We start from the raw sequence: 23509 nt of genomic DNA, 5'->3' as shown, positions 1-23509 counted from the left end.
ATATCTACCAATCAAACCAATTGAACTAGTCTGATAATTTATTTTTTAAAAGATATTATAAACTATCAATTTTAAAAAAATTACCATTCAGCATCAACTAATCATAAAGCAAATATCAATGAAAATAGTGATAAAAAACAATTTAATCAAATATTTCAATTAGAGCTGCAAGCAGTATGAACAATATGCAGCACCAATAGCTCATGAATTAAATAATCTACTAATTCATTTTTCATACTCAACTCCCCATTTATTACCAAGGAGGTGTAGTATTCTCTGCATAAAAGTTTGTTAGGCATCAAGAAGTGTATCAGTTCAAGTTAAATTTCTATAAGTCACTATTACAGTTATTCAAAATGAACTAAAAAGTATCAAAGTAACATAATTGAAACAGCAAAAAATAGTTTTTCATAATCAGTAGGAGTGACAAGGAACTAGACATTAGATTCCTCATCCTCGGTTTCCATGATTTTTTCTTCTTCGTGTTCAGATAACATTTGATCTTTCAATGATTCAATGTACTTTAAAAGTACTTCGACTCAACTTTGAGACTTTCTCAAAAAAATTTCATTTTGAATTACAAATCTCCTAGTTTGTTGACTTGAATTGATCATGTGCTTGGTAAGATTTACAAGTTCTTGCAAAACATCATTGACAATACCATTTACCAAGTATTTGTTGGAAGTTGATATACCAGCAGCTGATAGAGGAGGGATACTTTCATATTCTTCTTCCATAACCATGTCTCTAGCAGCCTTATTGCCATCTCTCTTTGTTTGTTTGACTGCACCACCACCTTTAAGAGATGAAGTTCTATTCTCTTGGGTCTCATTGTTCAAATTAACACTAAAGTGCTCAAAGAAATAAGCAAAAAATATGCCATATAGTAATGAAACATTTATCACTTTAGATACAATCATACATATGATGCATCATCAGATATGCAAATGAAATTTTAGTTTTGTTGACAATGGCATAGAGAACCAAGGTGACGCAAAGAGTGACCCATTAATAAGAACCGCTTTGTGACAAGAGATTATGGGTAATAATACGGTGCAACTGGGCTTTAACAAGACCTAAAGCTCTGTGGTTAGGAGTTACATCATCCATGAGGGATATGTTCTCAAATATGTTGGCCAAAATATCCTTGTGTGATATACCCAAATCATCCCATTTACCAAATAGGTAAGCACTGACACCAAGATCATAGTAATTTAGGGCTTCACCAATAAATTCTTTGTTCAAATAAATTTCACGACATTTAATATAAGAGTGCACAGATTCTTCATGGTAGTACACATTGGCATAAAATTCTCGAACTAAATCGAGGTAAACTGAATTTCTGATTTTAAAAAGATCTTTTTAGTCCATATAAATAATATTTTTAACAAAGTTTATCCTCTTTTTAGCCAGAGCCTTTAAATCAGCCACATAGGTTGAGCACAAAGTACGGTTAGACACTATAGCTCTATGAAATTCAAAATTCATACTGGAAGAAAATTGAAGAGGATTAAAATGAGAGTGTGTAAGGTTATCAAAGTGAGATTTGAACCCAACAGGATCAAAGTTTGTAGGTTCTTTCACAGAATTAAGAAAGAGTCTACGGTTACCTTTGGTTGCTCTACTCAAAGGTGTAGAACGTCTTTGTGGATAAGATGAAGAATGTGGAGGAGGAGACAATGGTGGTTCTTCCTCTGTTATGGGCTTCTTCCCATTGGCGAGCGTTAGCCCTAGAGCTCCCATCCTCTGGTGGTGCTATTGATGGACGGCAAGAAATTGTCTTGGTTCACGCCATGGTTTTGGGAACATGAGAGGAATGAGAGTAATGTGGATGTGGGTGTAAGTTTGACCTTTTGTTGGAGGGTTCCATGGAGTGCGATAGATACCAGTGCCTCTTTGTGTATCTACCTTCTTTATGAATGATTAATGAATGCAATTTTTGAGAGTTAATAGAGGTTGGATGAGAAGATGAGCGTTTTTCTTTTGGTAACTGTTATAAATGCTTGTATTTTGAAAACATAAAAAGATATTTAAAGAAAATAAAAATGTGTTTCAAAAATAAATGACTTTGAAAATATATGCAAGCAAGCAGTTGAAAAGACAAGTAAAAAATTTTTGAAAAATTGAACTTGATTTGACTTGGTGGAGAATCCTAAAAACAAGTATTTTAAATTTATGATTAAAACAATGAGGCCCACTTTATAAATAACTTCATCTTTTAGGCCCAATGGTGGTGTTAACGAAAAATAATAGACTACCAACAAGATTCAGCTTTGACCCATATTAATTTAAAAGTACCAACACTCAACCATATATCCAGGAAATCTAGAGAAATTTATCATCTGTCCAATTTTATCTCCTGTTGACCTGAGAGATAAAAACAACTAGAGAGCAATAACATCAAATTAATTCAATGATCAGCATAAATGATATCCAACGCAGTTCTCAACTTGCAAAACCTATCTTCAGACAGTGTTTTTGTAAATATATCAGCAAGTCGATCTTCATATTTTACAAATTGAATGTCAATGGTTCCCTTTTGCACATGTTCTCTAATGGAGTGAAATCTCACTTCAATATGCTTAGTTTTAGAGTGCAAAACAGGATTTTAAGAAATGTTTATTGTACTTATATTACCACACATTAAGAGAATACTATTGACTTGTGATTTGTAATATGTAAGTTGGGTTTTAAGCCACAATAATTGTGAACAACAAGAGAAAGTGGCTATGTATTCAGCCTTGGCTGTGGACATGGCAACAGTAGCTTATTTCTTGCTAGACCACACGTTTAATGACTGTCCAAGAAAGTAACTAATATCTGAAGTGTTCCTTCAATCAATTCGATCACCGGCAAAATCTGCATCGTAATAACCCACAATACAAAGCTCATTAGATTTAGAATTCCAAAGACCAAAATCATAAGTGCCATGTATATATCTAATGATTCTCTTGATGGCTGAAAAATGGGAGTCTTTTGGGTGTGTTTGTAATCTAGAACAAACTCCAACACTTTGAACTATATCCGGTCTAGAGGAATTGAGATACATGAGAGATCCTATCATTTTTCTATACCTTGTCTTATCTACATTTTTACCATTTTCATCTTTTTCAAATTTAGAATTTAGATACATTGGTGTGCTCATTGGTATTGAATTTACTAAACCAAATTTCTTAACCAACTCTTTGGTATATTTACCTTGGTGCACAAAAAAGTCACTAGAAGTTTGTTTGATTTGGAGTCCTAGGAAGAATGTGAGTTCTCCCATCATACTCATCAAACTCACTAGTCATTAAATTTTCAAAATTAGCACACGGTTTCATTAGCTGAGTTAAACACAATATCATATACATAAACTTTAACAAGAATGAAATGATCATTAGATTCTTTAATAAAAACAGTTGTATCTGTGGTACCTCTTTGAAAATCATTCTTCAATAGAAAAAGCTAGGTATTTCATACTAAGTTCTAGGAGCTTGTCTCAAACTATAAAGAGTTTAGAAAATTTAAAAATATAGTTTGGAAAATCTTTGTTTTCAAAACTGGGAGATTATGTCACGTATACCTCTCTATCAATAATACCATTTAAAAGGCACATTGGCATCTATTTGAAAAAGTTTAAACCCTTTGTGAATGGCATAAACAAGCAACAATCTTATTGCTTCTATTTTTGCAACCGGAGCAAAAAAGTTGTCGAAGTCAATCCCTTCTTCTTGATCATATCCTTGAGCTACTAGTCTTTCCTTGTTTCTTGTAATGCTACCATCTTCACCTAATTTGTTCCGAAAGATCCATTTAATTTCCGTCACCTTTTTCCCATTTGAGCTTGTGGTACGCAAAAATTAGAACTCGCACAACTTCACCGGCAAGTGCACCGGGTCATCCAAGTAATACCTCAGGTGAGTAAGGGTCGATCCCACGAAGATTGTTGGATTGAGCAAGCAATAGTTATCTTGATGGACTTAGTCAGGCAAAAAGTAAAGAGAGTAGTTGTTGAAAATGCATAAACCAGAATAATAAAGAAGAGCAATTAAAGGTTGGTGAAAAATCAATATAAGAAAACAGTTAAGGTCTCGGAGATGTTTATCTTTCTGGATCAATACTTCTTACCAACTACTTTAACAATGAATGATTCATTCTATGGCGAACTGTAAGTGATTAAATCCTAATTCCGTAGCAATTTAATCTTTTTTAATCATACTAAAACGCCACAGACAATGTCAGTTGTTTTAGATCAGAGGGTGAAGTTCAGAAAACTAGTTTAGCGCCACAAAAACCTCAATTACCCAAAGCTAATCGGATTTCATGTCACATATTCTAAGTAGTCCAGGTAATTCGCAGTCTAGGAGGAGTGTTTTCAAGCTATAGCTCAAGCGACCTTGGTCAGAGCATCGTAAGAACTCATGTAGAAAAATGGTCATACTTCCGTTCCACCCAATTTTATTAGATTAAGAACGAAAACACACCTTAGAATTGAATCAAACATATATTAAAATAGAAAATTAATAATATTAATCCATAGAAATAAACAGAGCTTCTAACCTTAACCAGGAGGTTTAGTTGCTCATAACTTTACAAAGAAAATAGGTTTCTAAAAAGTATCGAAGAAGATCTCCTTTAAACCTAAAAGATATTATTTTAAATTAAAAATTACAAAAAGAAGATACGCCTAAGAAGTGCTAAAATCCACTTTGGAGGCCCAATTGATGCAAAATGGACAGCAAGTTAGCGTTCAACGTCAGGATTGGGCGTTGAATGCCCAAAGAGGAGTTGCACCTATGACCCCGTGCTCCCTTGCTGGCGTTAAACGCCAAGTTGGGCATTTAGCGCCCAAGGGAGAGCTGGCAACTTTTTTCGTTCCTTGCTCCAATCTTCTCCAAATTACTTCGAATTTCACCTAAAATCATAAAAACACAAGAAAAACTCAAAGTTGCATCCAAATATGAATTTTGCACTAAAACATAATAAAACTTAATAAAATCTAGCTAAAAACAATATAAAAACAACTAGAAAAAGGGTATAGGATACTTACGTATCAGTTTGGCACCAATGTTCAAACTTCATTTTTTTCAAATTGGATTAGCTCCTCTTCCATTGCTTTGACCTATGATCATCAAAGACTTTTTTCACATTTTGAGGTTCTATTTGAGAGATAAGGGCAAGATCATTTGACAATCACAAACAACAATTTTAGATATACTTTTCTTAAGCTTTTTTGGTTTACTAATAAAAAAGGTGTTTAGGTCATAAGGGATTTTTTTTCTGTTATTGCCTTTTTCTTTGTTTTGTTTTGTTTTAAGTATGATCTAGACTTCTCCATACTTTGGGTATATTGAGACTTTTTCCCTTCAAAATATTAAATAAATAAATAAAGAGAGAAAAAAAGACTAATTTTTAGTAAGTCAAATTTTTCTATGGCAACACTCAAAAATCCGTTGGTAAATTAGTGTCAGATTCAAAAATCCGACAATAACTATTTTCTTTTATCAAAGTTAATACCTTTATTGCAATCAAATGGTTCGATTACAATTTTCACAAAATTAGGGATAAGCATATGCAATAAACATAAATTAGGGGGACTCCAAAAAAAAATACCATACTAAAGCATTATGGATTCAGAACAATAGGTCAAGATATTCTTCCATCTTCAGTTTCGGTGGCTATGCCTCCCAAGTCTTTCATACTCTTCTGCAAATTTCAGAGCTTGGGACAAAATTTTCTCAACCTTAACTCTGCAATTCTCAAAGATGAGAGAGTTCCTGGACAACCAGATTTTTGATAGAAGGTAGCTCATTTGACTTAATTTTTCTTTTGAATCTCCTCTTCTCATCTCTTCCATTAACTGACACCACCACTCCCATGGTTTCATATTCGTATTTCTAGGAATTACACTAGCTATTGGTGATTGATTCCAAACTTGCACAACTTTCGGACAGAATATCAACGCATGAAGGTGTATTTCCGATAGTGAAGAATAGCACGGGCACAAATTGGGGATCTGAGCTATCCTCTTATGAAGATTTGTCTTCACTGCTAGCCCTTCATGAGAAAGTTTTCATAGAAAGGCCTTAATTCTTGGTTGACATTGAACCTTCCAGATGCTCCTCCATAGTTGTCTTCTTTTGAGTCTGGCATAAAGAGCTTCAATTGGCTTATGGAAAAACTTGTAAGCTACTTCATATCACGTTCTAACATTATAATGACCTGAATCATGCTTTATCCAAAGGACTGAATCTTTACCTTCTTCAATGTCTATTTGTCAGATCTGTTGTGCTATGTTGGGTCTGAACACACTGTCAATAAGGTGTATATTCCAACCCCCTATCTCGTTGAATAGTTGTCTTAGCCAAATCAAATTTTCATCACTATAGTCTTCTTCATGTAATCAGAATGGAGGTAAGTTACCAAACCATGGGACTTCTTTGAATTTTACTATATTCTGTGTTGTAACTTTTCATTTGGTACCTTGTTCTAGGATTTTTCTACCTTCCAGTAAGCTCTGTCAGGTCTAATATGGTCTCAAATCTGGTTTTGCTTCTAAAAAAGAGATAAGTCTAAAATATTTACTTTTGAAGACTTTATAAAATAGAGAATTTGGTTTAGTTATTAGTATCCTCCTTCCTCTTTAGTTCTGCTTATTGTATCCCAACTGATCCATTGAAGTTTTTTTTCATTCAATTTTTGACCTCACCAGAATTGCATCATCATTTTGTGAATATCATCTAGTAAAATTTCAGACAGTTTGAAACAACTTAGAGTATCGATAGGTATAGCACACCCCACAGCTTTGATTAAGATTTCTCTTCCACTTACTGACAATAGATGATGCTTCCAACCTTGTAGCTTTTTTGAAACCTTATATTTTACATAAGCAAATGTATGACTTTTTGATATGTTAACAATAGATAAAAGACCCAAATATTTGTCCTGTGCACTAATATTGGGAACTTAGAGAAAAGTAGCCAGTTCTTCCTTAATAGAATGAGGGATATTTTTATTGAAAAATACTACAGACTTACTGAAATTGATGATCTGACCACTTAAGGAGCCATATTGCTGAATAACATTAATCGAATTAGCACAATTATGTGGTGTTGCTTTACAAAATAGTAAAGAGTCATCAGTGAATAAAAGATGGTTGATGGATAGACATCTACTGTTCAATCGAAACCCTTGAATTAGATTATCCTGTTCTCCTTTATGGAGCAGAAAGGATAGACCTTCTGCACATAATAGAAAAAGGTAGAGTAAGAGGGGATCTCTTTGCCGGAACCCTCTACTTGGTTTAAAGAAACTAATATGAGAATTTTCTACAATAACAGAATAAGAAATAGTAGTGACACATTCCTTCACCCATTCTATCTACCTCGACAAAAACCAAGCTTTTTCATTGCGAACCACACAAAACTCCATTCCACCCGATCATAGGCTTTGCTCAAATCCACTTTTAGTGCTAAATCAGTACTCCCAAATGATTTACTCTTTAAAAAATGTATGCATTCATGAGCCACAAGAATATTATCACTATTAAGTCTCCCTCTAATAAATGCACTCTGATTATCACTAATTATTCTTTTCATAAGAGCCTGCAAGCGATGGACAAGTACCTTGGATATAATCTTATAGAATACGATGCTTAGGCTGATGGGTCGAATCTGTGACATATTTTCTGTATTTGGAGTCTTTGGAGTTAGCAAATTTGTGTATGGCTGAAACTCTTCAGGATCTCTTCCTCCACCAACAACTCTTAACTGCCCTGCATACATCCCCTCCAATGATCCTCCAATAGAACTGGAAATTTTTTTCACTGAAACCATCATCTGTTGGGGCAGCTCCTGGGTCAATAGAAAAATTTGTCTTCTTAATTTCATCTTCATTGATCGATTTAGTAAGGTGCCGATTAGTCTCAAAGGAAATCTTCTTTCTCAAACCAGCCAACACATGGGAAAGATCTTAAGGACTCTCTGTTGTAAACAACTCTTCAAAGTATCTTTGCACTCTCGCCCCAATTATTTCTGAGTAGTACACCATTCTCTATTCTCATCCTCTAACCTCCATATCTTATTTCTCCTGTTTCTATCTTAACTCTTGGAGTAAAAAAAATTGTGTTTTGAACTCCCCATTTAAGCCATTCGATTCTTGATTTCTCCCTCCAAAACTTTTCCTCCATAATACATGCATTACTCAAATCTTCTTCTAGTTGTAAGATCTCTATTTTATTAGCAGAGTTGAGATATTCCTTCAAGGCCAAGAGTTTAGTCGCAATCTTTTCTATTTCTTTTCTTAAATTTCCTACCCCCGAAGCTTGCCATTTGACTATTTCAGATCTGTAGCGCTTTAGTTTCTGAAATAATTGGTACATTGGAGAGCCAGAAACGCTTGTTTGCCACACTTCATTAACAATTATATCAATCATCTCATCTCCACACTATTTTTCTTGAAACTTGAACCTCCTTTTGCTCTTGATGGTTACTGAATTTGCGTTTAATAGCAAAGGGCGATAGTCTGAACTAATGTCATCCAGATGTGTGATTGTAGCCAACGGATATTCCTCTCTTAGTTTTAGTGACATAAATGCTCTATCTAGTCTCTCTCTGACTATTCTCTCTTGACAATTCCGATTCCACCGCGTAAATTTTTTTCCCAGATACCCCATATCCACCAAGCAGGTCATAAAGTTTTGAAACTTTTGAATGGATTGAAACGATTTCTCCCTTCCTCTCTCCTTTTCATCTGATGATAATATGGCATTAAAATCACCAATGGCAACATATCTGTCACCTAGTTGCCTAATAATCTCTAGCAAGGCCTCATATTAATTTTCTCTCAGCTGGTCAGTATTGTGTAGGTGAACTTCTAACATCTCCCATGTGATTCTTCTTTCTTGATCTTCAATTGAGAAGGATATATAAAATTCAGCACTGCTATTCACCTTCACCTTCACTCCTTCCTTCCATGCAAGAGTCAAGCCTCCTGCCGCACCCTTAGGATTAACACAAAATACCTCTGTAAAATCCACACTTTTTAACTGTCTTTCCACTAACAAGGATTAGTTATTTGTCTCAAATAAGAAGACAATTTCGGGAGAATGGGAATTCTGAATCCCTTTGATATTATGAACTATTAGGGATTTTTCCAAATCTCGACAGTTCTACATTACCAGCTTCATAGTACCGTGGGTGCCATTGGTAGGTTGGTACCCTCACCCCAATTAGCATTCCTCTCAACTGACCCTTCTTTCTCAATCTAACCTTCTTCTTCCTCCTCCCTAACCTCTGTATTACGTTTCATCCTTATAATCGTCTTGATGTTTCTAGCCTCATTACTTTGACGTGCTAAAGGCTTAATCTTCTACCTCTTGAAGCTCCTACAGTCATTACTAGATTTACTGTCCCGCTGGAATATGCCTACTTTCTCTATATAAAACAGCTCCCCCCTTACCTCCTCAACTCCTGCAGGGATATGTTCCCTACTACTGTTTTGAGATAGGAAATTGGTGATAGTTTGTTTGGATTATGAATATGTAGGTCCAGGATTGGAGAATTTTGATTTTCTGTGTCAGGCTTGATGTGGATCATGGTTTTTTTTATTGACGTCATTATAGGATACTTGGAAAAAACTTTTAATGAGACTAACAGGGGTTGGCTTTTTGGTTAACTAATTTTCTTCTCTTACTCTTTTATTAATGTTTGGGATTCCTCCAGCTCCCACCCTATGAATTCTGCTTGTAGTTGAAAACTCCACTTATCCTCCTTTAGACTCAGATCAGCTAAATTTTTCAAGGATTTATTGTAATTTCTAGAATCATGGCCAATAAATCCATAGAAACTACAATATATCTCTAGGCGTTCATATTTCAGTTGAACTTCAAAAATTTTTTTATCTGGACTAGCCATTCTAATACTCTACTTTAGCGTGTGAGTGACATTCAAGTTAATCCTCACCTTCATGATCCGATCCTCTTTACCTCTCATCATGTAACTCTCCACCTCCAGTACCTTACCCAATCTTACGAGCAGCCTCCTTCATTTTGCAATGATCTGGCATATCCCATAATTTGATCCAAGTAGGTATTAGTGAGTAATTCGCCTCTTCAATATTTATCTCTATACTCCAGCGCCTCACGTGGATTACATATTTCTTAAAGATCTATTGGGGATCCCCTTTCTACCCTTATCACATCAACGTCTTTAGCGAAAAAGAATTGATAAATATTTTCACCATGGTATGTCAATCGAAATCCCTTTGGTTGGTTCCAGATTGTAAAAAATGCTGCCTCCATCATGTCCATAACTACAAGACACACTGGAAATTGCAGCGGTTTTTTTGAGGATTTGCGGCGGTTTTTAACCGTCGCGAAACAGCATACCAGCGGTTCAGTAACCGTTGCAAGTTAGGGCGTGGAGATTTGATTTTGCGGTGGTTCGAACGAACCGCTGGCACAACTGCTGCAAAATGGGATTAGATTATTTGCGGCGGTTTGAAACCGCCGCAATTCGGCTAAAGGGTTTTTAAAAAAAATTGCAGCGGTTTACAAACCGCTGCAATTTTATATGCAATTTAAAAAAAAATTATATTGCAGAGGTTTATAACCCCCACAATTTTCACATCTATATTAAAAAAAAATTGGCTTCATAAAGCTACTCAATTATATTGCTTCATCATCTAGGCAAACACAAAAATAAGAGCAAACTAAAAATGGCTAAAATATCACAAGTAATAACACATTTAGTAATGACCCTATTAAAGATCCAAATTAGATAATACAAAAGGAAGCGCCAAATAAAATATCATGAGCATCAACAACATTAAAAGGATCATCAAATATATATATATATATATATATATATATATATATATATATATATATATATATATATATATATATATATCATGATCTTGATATAAAGCACGTGCTATTTGAATCCTTTGTACCTCTCCTGGATGTATGATGGTCTTCTACTTCTTGTTGTATGGAGAGTGTGCCTCTTCATTAAACTGATACCAAAAGGCATTTCCAAAATGGTTAATTCAATTTCAAGCACCAAAACAAAATTGTTCAAGGATAATAAGCTCTATATCACATTCGAATAAGATTAACTCACATGTGAAATGTGCTCTGCATGAAATAATATATGATATATCACCAACATTCATAGAGCTTAGAATATAATTTTATCTAAAACATGAAATTAAATAATTATAATATATTTCTATAGAAATAACATTACAGTAAAGTAAAATATATTACAAAAATAATCACAAAAGCAAACTAAAAATTGAATAGGAAAAGATTCAGGTACTTTCAATAACTTGCACATAAAGCCAATCAAATTAGCTATGGCCTATGATCAATAGCTAATGCACTTGAAGACAAACACATACCATAGTTATGAGCCTTGCAAGCCCAACCACAAAAGTAGTGTGACTACAGCAAATTCTGTTGCTGGAGCTGGAATGAATTGCAAAAAATCATTAGATATGGAAGTCTCATGCTAAAGTACTCATCATATATGTATTTTATTTTCACAAGAAGAAAATTTTAAAATAGACAAAAAACCTGCTAATTACATATTTTTCAGATCTTTAGTCAATGATCCAATCAACCATGGCAGCACACATTCAATCAATTTCAAAGGCATCATGCACAAGCTTTGATATAAAAATTCACATTGCCTTTTGATACTAAAGTGCTTCTGTGCAAGCAAAAATGAGAGAGAATATATCATGTATTAAAAATAATTAAATAAATAAAAAGATAGCTTACTGTTGCAGCTATTTTGACTAACTTTTTTTCAATAATTCAACTATGAATTAAGAAGTACAGAATATATCATGTATTGAAAATAATTAAATAAATAAAAAGATAGCTTATTGTTGAAGATTAACACTACATACAGTCCGTATCTCACTCTAGCAATGAAAACTCACCTGAACATCTTCATTCTTGAAATGCCTCTAGATGGTTTCCATTATATGATCAGCATGTGAGCACAGCTTTGAATAAAATTCAACTTTGGAATTAGATGTTACTCCTTCACCTTGAATTCTTTCAATCAAACACCAGAAGTAATTAAATTGGCTTTCTTCTTCAGCATGCTTCTGAAAGAAAGATAACTTTGTGTTCACTACTGAAAAAATAACTCTGTCCTCAGCAATACTACATTTTATAGAAAAGTCAATTATTCAGTCCTTGAGAAATAAGAGAAAGAATTGACGAAAGAGGAAAGCTTTTAGAAAGTAGATAACTTAACAAACTTTCTTTTAAAATCAGTTTTGTCACTCAATATACCACAGGACGTTAGAATAACAGATTCTCCACAAGAGGATAACATTTAAGAAAGTAGCACCCTTCAATCTTTTATGAATTTCAATTTATAAATCAATATATAAAAGGGAATGAAAATACATACTCTTTTATGTATAAATAGGAACTAAAATACATCACTCTTTTATGTTGCCAATTGAGTTGAAAAGGAAATGTCCAACAAGAAATCTAAATAATGACTCTTTTAATTGAAAAAACATGTGATACTTCTACAGGACATAGACCAAAATTAAAGCAATATCAGTGAAATATGCAAACTTCTGCAATAAATAGCAACCTTTCATTAAAAGCTGACAGATTGGTAAAATCTCTAGACAATTGTATCTTTCTAGTCTCCACTACATCGAACTTGAGAATGATGTACACCATTTTCAACTGTGTTAGCACTACTTATACCTTCCATCCATGTGTAAATAACCTTCAATGAGCAAGAATATGATCAGTTATATTATCATTTCAAGTTGCAAAACAATTCAATGACAGTGATTAATTAGTACTATAATATTGTGTTCTGTCAATATATTTTTCGAATTAGAGACAAAGAGTGTAAATGAAAACTCATCAATTAAAACTGATCCAAAAAGTCAACCTAATTCCTAATAGATAACCCTAACATACATGAATTTTATAGAGAATCTACTCAAATTTTACAACCAAATCTGAATCTCAAAAAAAGCAAATTCATCTCTCAATAGTTTGTTAAAAACATCTTCCAAGATTAAACTAGATAGCAAAAAAAACAAAGATGAAATAAATGATAAATCAATTAAATAGAAAATAAAATAATAAGAAACTTCCCTGAGATTAATGTCGGCATCGTTGGAGAGAAATTGAAGCCGGATCTCAACGAGGAGGCAGAGTAGTTGAGAACAGATGTCGAATAAAGAGAGATAACACAAATCGAGTGGAGATCTCCGTTGCATATGCAACGCGAAGCTTGATGCTAATCTCTGACGATAATAAAGGACAAACAATTATCACTCGAAAACCAATTAACGAACTTGAAACACCAAAAACCTGAAAAATTAGTGCAGAAGAAAATCCCAATTTCAAACCAATAGCCATAAAATTAACTCAGAATCCATACAATTATGTCAGAAGTCAAAATCTATACAACAACAATTATACAAAATAGAAAAACGCAACTGAAGAAGTAGGAATGAGTGCTTACAGGAGAACAGAAGACGGGCGAGCAGCAACTATGAACCGACGACGACGAGGATAGGTCCGAGCTTGACGACGAGGATAGGTCCGGGCTTGACAACGAGGGCAGAGACGGCAACGCGACCAACAACTCTGAAACGACCTTCTGACGACGCAAGGAAATGAGCATACCTTCGATGGCGAGAGCTGCGAAAGGCGAGGGCTTTAACGGCTGGAGGGCTATAGGAATTAGGGCTGAGAGTTAGGGCTAGTGGGGAGTGTATGATGATGGAGAAGAGGGATTGGAGCGCGGTGAGTGGTGAGTGTTTTCTAAAGAGGAGTAGTGTATAAAGCGTTAGTGTTTTAATAATAATAATAATAAATTAATGATAATAATATATACCCAAAGTGATTGATGTGCAGCTATTTAAACTGAACCATTGTTATCCTGAGCAGCTTTGCAGCGGCGGCCAAACCGCGTTCATAACTGCCGCGAGTCCTTTGTTTTTGCGACGATTTTAAAAATGGCTGCTAATTTTTCGCTGCTATTATCCGTCCCTCTTGTAGGGATACTGAAACTTCTATCTGACATCAACCTTTCAACTAAACTCGTTAAAAAATCCTCTAATCCTGATTTGATATCTTCTTCCTCTGAACACACTATCTCCTCCATATCCTCCATACCAATCTGATCTCTCCTTGTACTCTCATCTATCTCGTTTATTATGGATTAACAAGAACAAGTTAGTCAGAAATACAACTACTTTAGCGTAAACAAAGTTTGATTTTGAATAAACGAGTGGTAACAACCTAAAATCCTAGCAAGACATTACACAAAACTTTAGCAGAGTATATCTGATAATAACTATTATTAATGCGTCTTTTACAAATATGATACCCAAAATCTAACAAAATAAAAGTGATTTTTTTTAGTGACTCTTTGTTAGCGACATAGCTTAAAACTACATACATCCATAGCAAATTGAGGTTTTAAATATTTGCAATAACACTTTCTTTCTTTTTTTAAAGCTCAATTGATATAATATATTTTTTTAATATAAATATAAATAAAATTTTAGGGTAGACAATTAAAATGATATGCAAAGTTTTATATCTCTCACAAAATATAATTATGAAGGATTCAAATAATAAATAAGTTACAAAATATTTTAAAACGTGAAAAAAATAACATACATATATTTTTAAAAGAATTTAAAAATTAATTTTTGATACCGTTTTTATAAATATAATTAAAAAAAATCTTTTCGTATTTAAAATTTTGGCAGTTCGTTAAGCGAATTTTTTTTATAATTTTTTTTGTGAATAGAAAAAATTTAAGTAGTGTAAAGATTAGAGTTTGATTCAAACATTTAAATTTTTTCTCACCATTAAAAAAAATAAAATATTAAAATTACATGCCTTCTATACAAATGACTTTAAAATTGAACTTGTACTCTATGAGGAGGAAACAAAATAAATCCTAGAATTTAGCTTTCTGCTTAGTGCTTATTAATTAAGATTAAACACGATTTTGATCTCTATTGTATGAGTCAAAAAAATTTTATCTTCATTTTTTTCATATAAAATCGTCCTTAAAATTTAACTTGATTTTAAAATCGTTCTTATCTTAGGAACCAAAATCGTATAAAGGTGATAGTAGAAGCAGAAATAGAAGTAGATCGTGGTCAGCGTCTTTTTCTTTTTCTTCCGTTTTCTTTTTTCTTTTTCCCTTCCCCATTCGCAGGAGTAGAAATATTTTTTTATCTTTTTTTTATAATTTATTTGTTATGGATAATTTAGTCTAAAATTTTAATATTTAAGTATAAAAAACGATTTTAAAACTTGGTTTTAAACTTTATAGATGATTTTGTATATAAAAAAAATTAAAAACAAAAAATATTTCGACCTATACTTTAAAGAACAAAATATACTTTAACCCTATTAATTATTTTCGTTTGGTCATAAAATTCATGGTCTTGACTCTTGCGACTTACCATCAATACTTAAACAGACACCGTGCATAATGAATAAACCTGGAATTGGAACCCTCAATTATTGAGGTATTAGATTCTGACAACATTATTTTGGTTCAAGCAATAATATACATGATTCATCGCCTTGGCAAATTGATTACATTATCCTTCATCTTTTTGTTCAAGAGCATTCATTCGATCAACGTGTTGTTTTCTTTCAGATGGGGAAGTTGTTTATCCATAAATAAACCATTAAACCTAGCTATTCCTTTTTATATTTCCCTCTCAATTATTACTTTACAATTGAAATAGACGACTGAGTTTAATTCGATAAAAAGAATCCGATACGTGAATCGGGTGAAATAAATAATTCAAATGAAAATTTATGTTAATTTTGTTGGGTTTATAGTTTCGACGATAAATGTTTTTATTATTTATGAATATTATATAGGCCACGTTTACAGTGGCTAAGTTAATGCTGATCATAGCTGGCTAGCTAAAAGTTGATCAACAACCAAGAGAACGACACCTATTAACGGAAAGAGGCTGATTAAAAAATAATTTCGCTAAGTAGCCTATAAAAAAATGCAACTAATTATAGCTAACTAGTATTTTTTTAATTTATTTTTAAAAAGAACGTCAATTTAAATTATTATGATTGAGAAATATCTAAATCCTAAAAAAAATTCAAAATCTAAAAAACAAAAACCTAAAATCAAATAATAACAAACAGTCAAAATTATTGTCAAATCATTTCAATATTATTTTTTTAACTTTTTTTAAATTCCAAAAATTATTTAAAAATTTTTAAAATTTATTTTAAAAATTACTAATAAAAAAATCCAAAACTTAACAAAATGAAATATCTAAAACCTAACAAAAAATGAAATATCCAAAATATTTTTAAATTCTTTTGAAAAAAATATCAATTCAAATATCACGATAAATATCTAAAACCTAATTGAAAAAACACCTAAAATCTTCAAAAAGATATCTAAAACTAAATAATAACAAACATCTAAAATTATTTTAAAAATTTTAAAAATTATTTTTAAAAAATTTAATTACTTTACTAGTTTCTATAGTCTTACTGAATTTTTAATTAAATCCCTATACTTTTTTTCTTTTCAATTGAGTCTCTATAGAATATTAAATTTTACAATTAAATCCCTATTGTATGTGACAAAAATGTTAGTATTAATGGAATATTTTGTTAAACAAAACGAATATACTACACATAAAATAAGAAAATCTAAACGACAATATTCCTTATTTCTTAAATTACAAAAAATTCTCAATATTCTCTCACACACACTCACAGAGAGAGAAAGAAAGATAAGAGAAAGAAAAAGAGAGGAAGAAGAAAGAGGACGAAGGAGAAAAAGGAGGAAGATAAGGTGATGTCGATGGAAGAGAGAAGTAAGAAAAGAGGAATAGTACGCCACTACCACAGTCACCGACTAATCTCCATCACCACCACGGCCACGAAAAGAGAAGGAGACCTAGATCGATGGAAGAGAGAGAAAGACAGAACGAGAAAGAGACAACGAAAGGGAGATCACATTGCGAGGAGAAAGAGAGGCGTGGAGGCCACGGAAGAGGGAGGTCGTGGAGGGTGACACCGGTGTTGCCATCGTCGTTGGAGGAGGTTGCCGACGAGATGCTCCTTTTCTGTATGTTGTCAGTGTCTATTGCTCACCATCTCATATTCGGTCTCGGATTTGGCCTCCGTTCTACTTCATTTTGCTTTTGCTACTGTTTCATTCTACTTTTGCTTCATTTTACTTCTGTTTTATTCTTCTTTTGATTTATTTTACGTTTGCTTTATTCTGTTTCTATTTCATTCTGTATATATTTCTGCTTTTGAATTGGTTCTATTTTTGTTCACTGATTATGTTAAAGAAATTTGATTGTCCTAAAAAAATTGATTATGTATTTTGCTTGTAATTAACTGATTATGTTATAGTAATTTTTTTATTTTGATCAAGCTAGTTTTGAATTTATATTGATTTTGACAAAAAAAATATACTATGGTAGAAAAGAAGCTTGTTGGTAGAGAGAGAATAGTAACGAAGGAGGAGAGTGAGGAGATGGTGGATGAAAAGAGTGGTAAAGAGCGGTGAGTGTGGAAGAAAGAAGAGAAGAGGTGAGATTGGGACAAGGTGTTCGATGGAATGTCATTGAGAGAATTGGATTGAATGGAAAACGATGGTTTCAAGATTGGTGTTTTCGATTCCGAGAGAGTAGAGAAATAAGGAACAAGCCTCTGTATTATTTGAAGTTGGAATTTTTAACTTTGATGAGAGTACCATAACTTCTCTACCTTATTAGAGGTAGAGAAAATGGGCAAATCAGTAAATTTATACTTCATAAACAATAAATATAAATAGAGATGTTGTGTTATAAGATATTAAATTAATATATTTTGTATTTTTTTTAATAAAAAAGATACAAAAATTCAAGAAAGAGACATAACTTATTTTACCTTTTTTTATTATTACTGTCAAGTTTTTATATAATTATATATTTTTTTATTTTGTGTAAACAAAAAATAAAAATAAATTAGATTTTTATTATTTATTCTATCTTATATTCGGTTTATTATTAAACAAAATATAAAAACATTAATTTTTGTGAATCTATTTTTTATATTTTGTTCTAAATATCATGTCTTATCATGTTCTCAAAACCAAACATAACTATTTTTTATTCGTTTGTCACTTGTATATAGAGGGATGGATCTATGTTCTTTGCCCCAGGGCAAGCGCCCCACTAAAACTTAAAATTTTTTTAGTAATAATAATAATAATAATAATAATAATAATAATAATAATAATAATAATAATAATAATAATTTATCCTTATTAAATTATTAAATTTAATCTCATAATAACTTTTTACTCAATTTTTGGTACTCAATAGTTAATTTAATAATTTCATATAAGATGTCTATTAGAATGATCAATTCTTAATTTAAATGGTATTGGTGTTCTTTCTTAGAAATTAACTCGAAAGAGTATTACTTATCTTCTTTTGAAGTTAGTCTTAGCTTTTCCCATAATAACTGTATTAATTGAAAGAATCTTCTCAAATATGAATATCTGTAAGAGTTGACACTACAAGAAATACACTGACTACCATCGGAGTCATCAAATAAATCGGCCGGTAAAAAAGTTACCGTCGAATTTACCTTTGTACTTGAGTTGACGGTATAAATGTCGTCGAAAACTGTTTACTGGCAGATTTTTTCGTCCGATGCTAATTACCAACGGATTTTTCGTCGCTTTTTTCAATGGATTTGGCGAGATTGTATTGATGGTTATCCGAAGGTAACTTTGCCGCTATTTCACATGTTTAGGCGCCAGGTTACTATCGGATTGACGGTAATATTTTTTATTTTTTATTTTTTGGCACTGTTAAACCATAATTAGTAGACTCTTGTTAATAAAATTGTTGGCAAAAGTTTAAAGTTAGCATAAATCAACAAATTATTTTATTAAAAAATAAATGGTCCTATAGATTTCGGTAATCTTCGTCGTTGGCGTCATGGTCCGCCTGTTGAGACGGCGGAGTAGGTCCTCCCATCAGTGCCCACCAGCAGCGCCGCTGCCTCTAGCGCGTATATGCTGGTTGTACTCCTCCATCTGCTGTCACAATCGATCGAACAGATCTAGCTTCTCCGTCAAGTCCGAGCTGACGGTAACGCGTGCAAGAAGGTCTCGATACCTCTGCTCAGACTGCTCCACTTACTGGTGAAGCTCATGTGTTAGCTTCTGCACCTCATCCCTCAAGTTGACAACTTTCTGGGGATCAGCAAGGCTGGTGACAGGGGTAAAGGCAGAGGAACCCGCCAATTCGGAAGAGCAAAGGCCACTGGCGAAGAACGACCCAACCCAAAGTGGCAATTCTTGTGGGGTTTAGAGGCGGTCTCACCCCAAACCCTATCAGGATCTACCACTGAGTTCTCGGATCCAGCTTCGTTGTCCCCACTAGGTGGCTGAGATTGTTGGTCGCGGCCTCTAACTTCTGCGTGTACTCCTCCTGCGTCACACACGTTAGTTGTGATTAGGATAATAGGATTAATGTAAACTCACATAATGGGCCGCAGATCGCTCGTCAGTAAATTTATCCTTGTTTGCCTTCAAAGTATGGGTATACTTGAAGGTCTGCACCAGTATCACCTCAAGATCCAACAACTTAGACTACAAATTAATATATCAACCAATAAAATAAATGAACAAATTAAACAATGATAGACAAATATATATGATAATCCAAATCATTATCCTTGAGTCCTAGATATGGTAATTATCATCCCTATTTATTATTATTATGATAATCCAAAATTCAACAACTAAGATCATCATCATATAATTCTCAACTTACTGGCTATATGTGGTTATAATAAGTATCATCATCAAATTCAATAAATATTTCAAACCCTTAACATACTTATAGATAGATATATATAATATTGCTCATGATCTCACATTAACAGCACCATTAGCACCTAAAAGATTAACGATATATTAAATTAAACAAGTTAGAAGGAGATTAAGCTACTAGAAATTAAAATTAAAAGAAGCATATGAAGTAAGAAAAAGAACAATAAGAAGTTTGGAGTGACAAATACCCTTTATCTTTAGTCCTAGATATGGAGTAGTGTTTTCTTTTCTTGACCATTGTTCTAGTCTTCATCATCATCACCCCTATAATTTTCACAAAATTCAGTTAAATGGCAACAAACTTTGGCAAATGAATTCAAGTTAGGAAGTTGGGAAGCTGTAATACAAATGTTAAATGTTTTGGGTAAAACACTTTTCTATTGCAATTCCAGATACAAATGTTAAATGTTAAATGTTAAATGATAGACAAATATATATGATACGTGAGCATCTTGTACCTTTTTCTTAACATTTTCCAGTTGTTTTTAGTTAGAATTTATTTAGTTTTATTTGATTTTAGTGCAAAAATTCCCTTTGGATGCTACTTTGAGTTGTTTTAGTATTTTTATGATTTCAGGTAAAATTCGGAAAAATTTGGCAGAGTTTGGACCTAAAAAGGAGAAAGCTGGCAGCACCCTCCCTGAGCGCTAAACGCCAGCGCCAGTAAGGGATAAAGGCCAAGACAAGTTAACTCCCTTTGGGGCATTTAACGCCATTTAAACTCACTCCCTCTTTGACTTCTCAAGTGGATTTAGCATTTATTAGTTTTATTTTATTTTATAATTTTGTAATTTTTATTTACAAACAATATCTTTTAGTCTTAGAATTTATTATTTTATTTTATTTCCATTTCAAATGAGGTTAGTATAAAAAGGAAAAGATCACTTGTGATTGAGATTTTCTTCCTTCGGCACGTTTGTTTTCAAAACTCTAGTTTCTCTGTAAGTCATGAGCAACTGAACCTCTTGGTTAAGGTTAGGAGCTCTGTTTATTTCTATGGATTGAGATTATTATTCTTCTATTTTAACTAATGTTTTTATTCAATTCTAAGGATTGTTTTCGTTCTTAATCTTATGAATTTGGGTGAAATGAGAGTATGACCCTTATTCTACATGAGTTCTTGTGATTCTCGGGAGAGTTATCTCGCTTGAACTATTGCTTGAAAAAAAATTTCTCCTAAACTGCTAATTACATGAACTAATTGGGATATGTGACATATAATCATGTTAGCTTTAGGTAATTAGGGTTTTTGTGGCCATAAACTAGTTTTTGAAGTTAACCCTCTAATCAGAATTAAGTGACCACAGGAGTGGCAGTTAATGAAAGTTAGAGGAAACTAAATCATTAAGAGATTAGGGTTTATTTATTTACGGTTTTCCATGGAATGAATCATGCATTGTTAAAATAGTTGGTAAAAACTTTTAATCCGAAAGATAAACATCTCCGAAGCCATAACTATTTTCTCATACTGTTTTCTCACCAAACCCTTATTTGCTTTCGTTATTTGCTTATTTATGCTTTATGCATTTTTCAATCACCAAACCTCTTTTCTGATTTGCCTAACTTAGTCCAACTAGATAACCATTGCTTATTCAGTCCGATAATTCTCGTAGGATCGACCCTCACTTACCGGAGGTATTACTTGAATGACCCGGTGCACTTGCCAGTTAAGATGTGTGAAATCTTAATTCGCGGACCACGTGCTTACAACCTAGTTTAACCATTCTAAATTAAAATAAACCAATAATTTTACACATTATAAACCAGTCAAGCGTATCAGAACCAGTTCAACTATGAATCCAATTTGTATATGGTTCAAACATTCTCTTATCATAAACCACACAAATCAACCAATTAAACCAACGAAGCAATTTTATATCATCTCAGCTCAGTTCAGTTCATACAGGACTATATAAGTATATATCAACAGAGCAAGGCTAACACCAAATATCATATTCGAAACAAGAATGCTTATAAATCAATTACATGCTTATAAAATAAATGATCAAATTAAAAAACTAATTCAAGTAACTACTAAAACATTAAATAATGCTAAAATTCTTATCAGTCTGCTCTTCGTCTTCATGAAGATTATTGACCCACCTGCATACCTCGATGACTCAGGCGAAGCCCTGTTAGGGACGTTTGTCAGACGGCGACGCTTGAACCCCTCATTATCTCTAAAATAGACCTACAGTTCCTTCTTGATGTTTGGACAGATCTACAATGTTAGGTGGTCTTTCCCTTGACGAACGTCGCTCATCATCTGTTGAAGCCGTTTGGTTGCACGGTGGTCGTAGATCTTCCTGATCATGAGATTGTGTTATGCATCTCATATGAATTTCAACTGCACAAAGTGATTCACCAAGATTAGTTATTCAGAATAAAATATAGTTCAAATACGGTTCATTAATTCAAAACAAATTGGGTTCTTACCATCCACTTCTGAAACCATCGCTTTTTGGTCTCAACTGGGATCTGCGTGTAGGTCGGTTACGGGTGGTTGTACATGGACTTAATGACCTCAATGATCTCTTGTGTGCAAGCATTGGGGTTTGGTGTAAACCTGTCAGAGAAAATAACAAACACATAAGATAAATAAACTTAAGATTAAAAAATTGAACTTACGACTGCATGCCATTGGGCTAAATCCTCAGCCGAATGACGAGCGGTGGTGAAGGGGCATCCTGTTGAGGGGCACTGGAAAAATCACCCACCACAGGCTCTATCGACGTCGTCACTACATCTGTAGGAGGCATAGCAGAAGGAGGCACCTAGTTCGGATTTGAAACCATGATGAATTGCTGATCCAGCCTGTGACATCACTAATGGCAAAGGAGAAATTTTTTTTCATTAGAACCAAAATGAATATATACATATATAATACAACTGATGTGTCAAAAGCTACCACATGTACATTAATTTATATTAGTTCTCTTGTAAATGCCTTACATGTTTATCATAAAACCAACTTAACAAAATAAAAAACATAAACTAAGATCAAAATGATTATTCAAATTAACAATCGCACAGAAAATACAACAACCCAATAATTAATTATACAAGAATAAAGTATCGTTTTTGTCCCCAATGTTTGGGATAAGTCTCTAAATTGTCTCTAATATTTCAATCGTCTTATTTAAGTCCCTAACGTTTCAAAATTGGTTCAATGTTGTCCTGCCGTTAGGGATTTGTTAACAGAATTGACGGTGGGACAAAATTGAGACGATTTTGAAACGTTAGGGACTTAAATAGAACGAAAACGTTGGGGACAAAAATGATACATAAAAATAAATTTTAATTTTATCCTTCAATAAATATTTACACTTAAATATTTTTAGTCATCATGAAATATTTGTAGAATGACTAGTACATAAATTTGTGCAAAAGAAAAAAATAATTACCTTTTGTATTAGTCATTCTACAAATATTTCATCTTATTTAAGTCCCTAACGTTTCAAAATCGTCTCAATTTTGTCCCGCCATCAATTCTGTTAACGGATCTTTAACGGCAGGATAACATTGAATTAATTTTGAAACATTAAGGACTTAATAGGACGATTGAAACGTTAGAAACAACTTTGAGACTTACCCCAAACGTTAGAAACAAAAACGATACT

The 23509-nt window shown here is 33.0% G+C and overlaps 1 long non-coding RNA gene across 5 annotated transcripts; it reads right to left on the bottom strand.

The window, feature by feature from the left end:
• Positions 1–4467: 4467 nt before the first annotated feature.
• Positions 4468–14437, bottom strand: LOC112697070 (uncharacterized). Of its 5 annotated transcripts, none has more exons than XR_003151059.3 (9): positions 13500–13870; positions 12606–13345; positions 11932–12102; positions 11561–11696; positions 11386–11452; positions 11106–11179; positions 10936–10998; positions 5033–5104; positions 4468–4897 (listed from the first exon to the last, which is right to left on the bottom strand). It is a non-coding gene; the product is annotated as an uncharacterized lncRNA (long non-coding RNA). The 5 variants fall into 5 exon arrangements; XR_003151061.3 differs by having other exon boundaries at positions 11572–11696; XR_003151060.3 differs by lacking the exon at positions 11106–11179 and having other exon boundaries at positions 13500–14437.
• Positions 14438–23509: the final 9072 nt, after the last annotated feature.

The sequence above is a fragment of the Arachis hypogaea genome, chromosome 6 (genome assembly GCF_003086295.3).
Source record: "Arachis hypogaea cultivar Tifrunner chromosome 6, arahy.Tifrunner.gnm2.J5K5, whole genome shotgun sequence".
NCBI lineage: Eukaryota > Viridiplantae > Streptophyta > Magnoliopsida > Fabales > Fabaceae > Arachis > Arachis hypogaea.
Note: the sequence above shows the minus strand (reverse complement) of the source record. Positions and strands in the feature narration are given on the sequence as shown.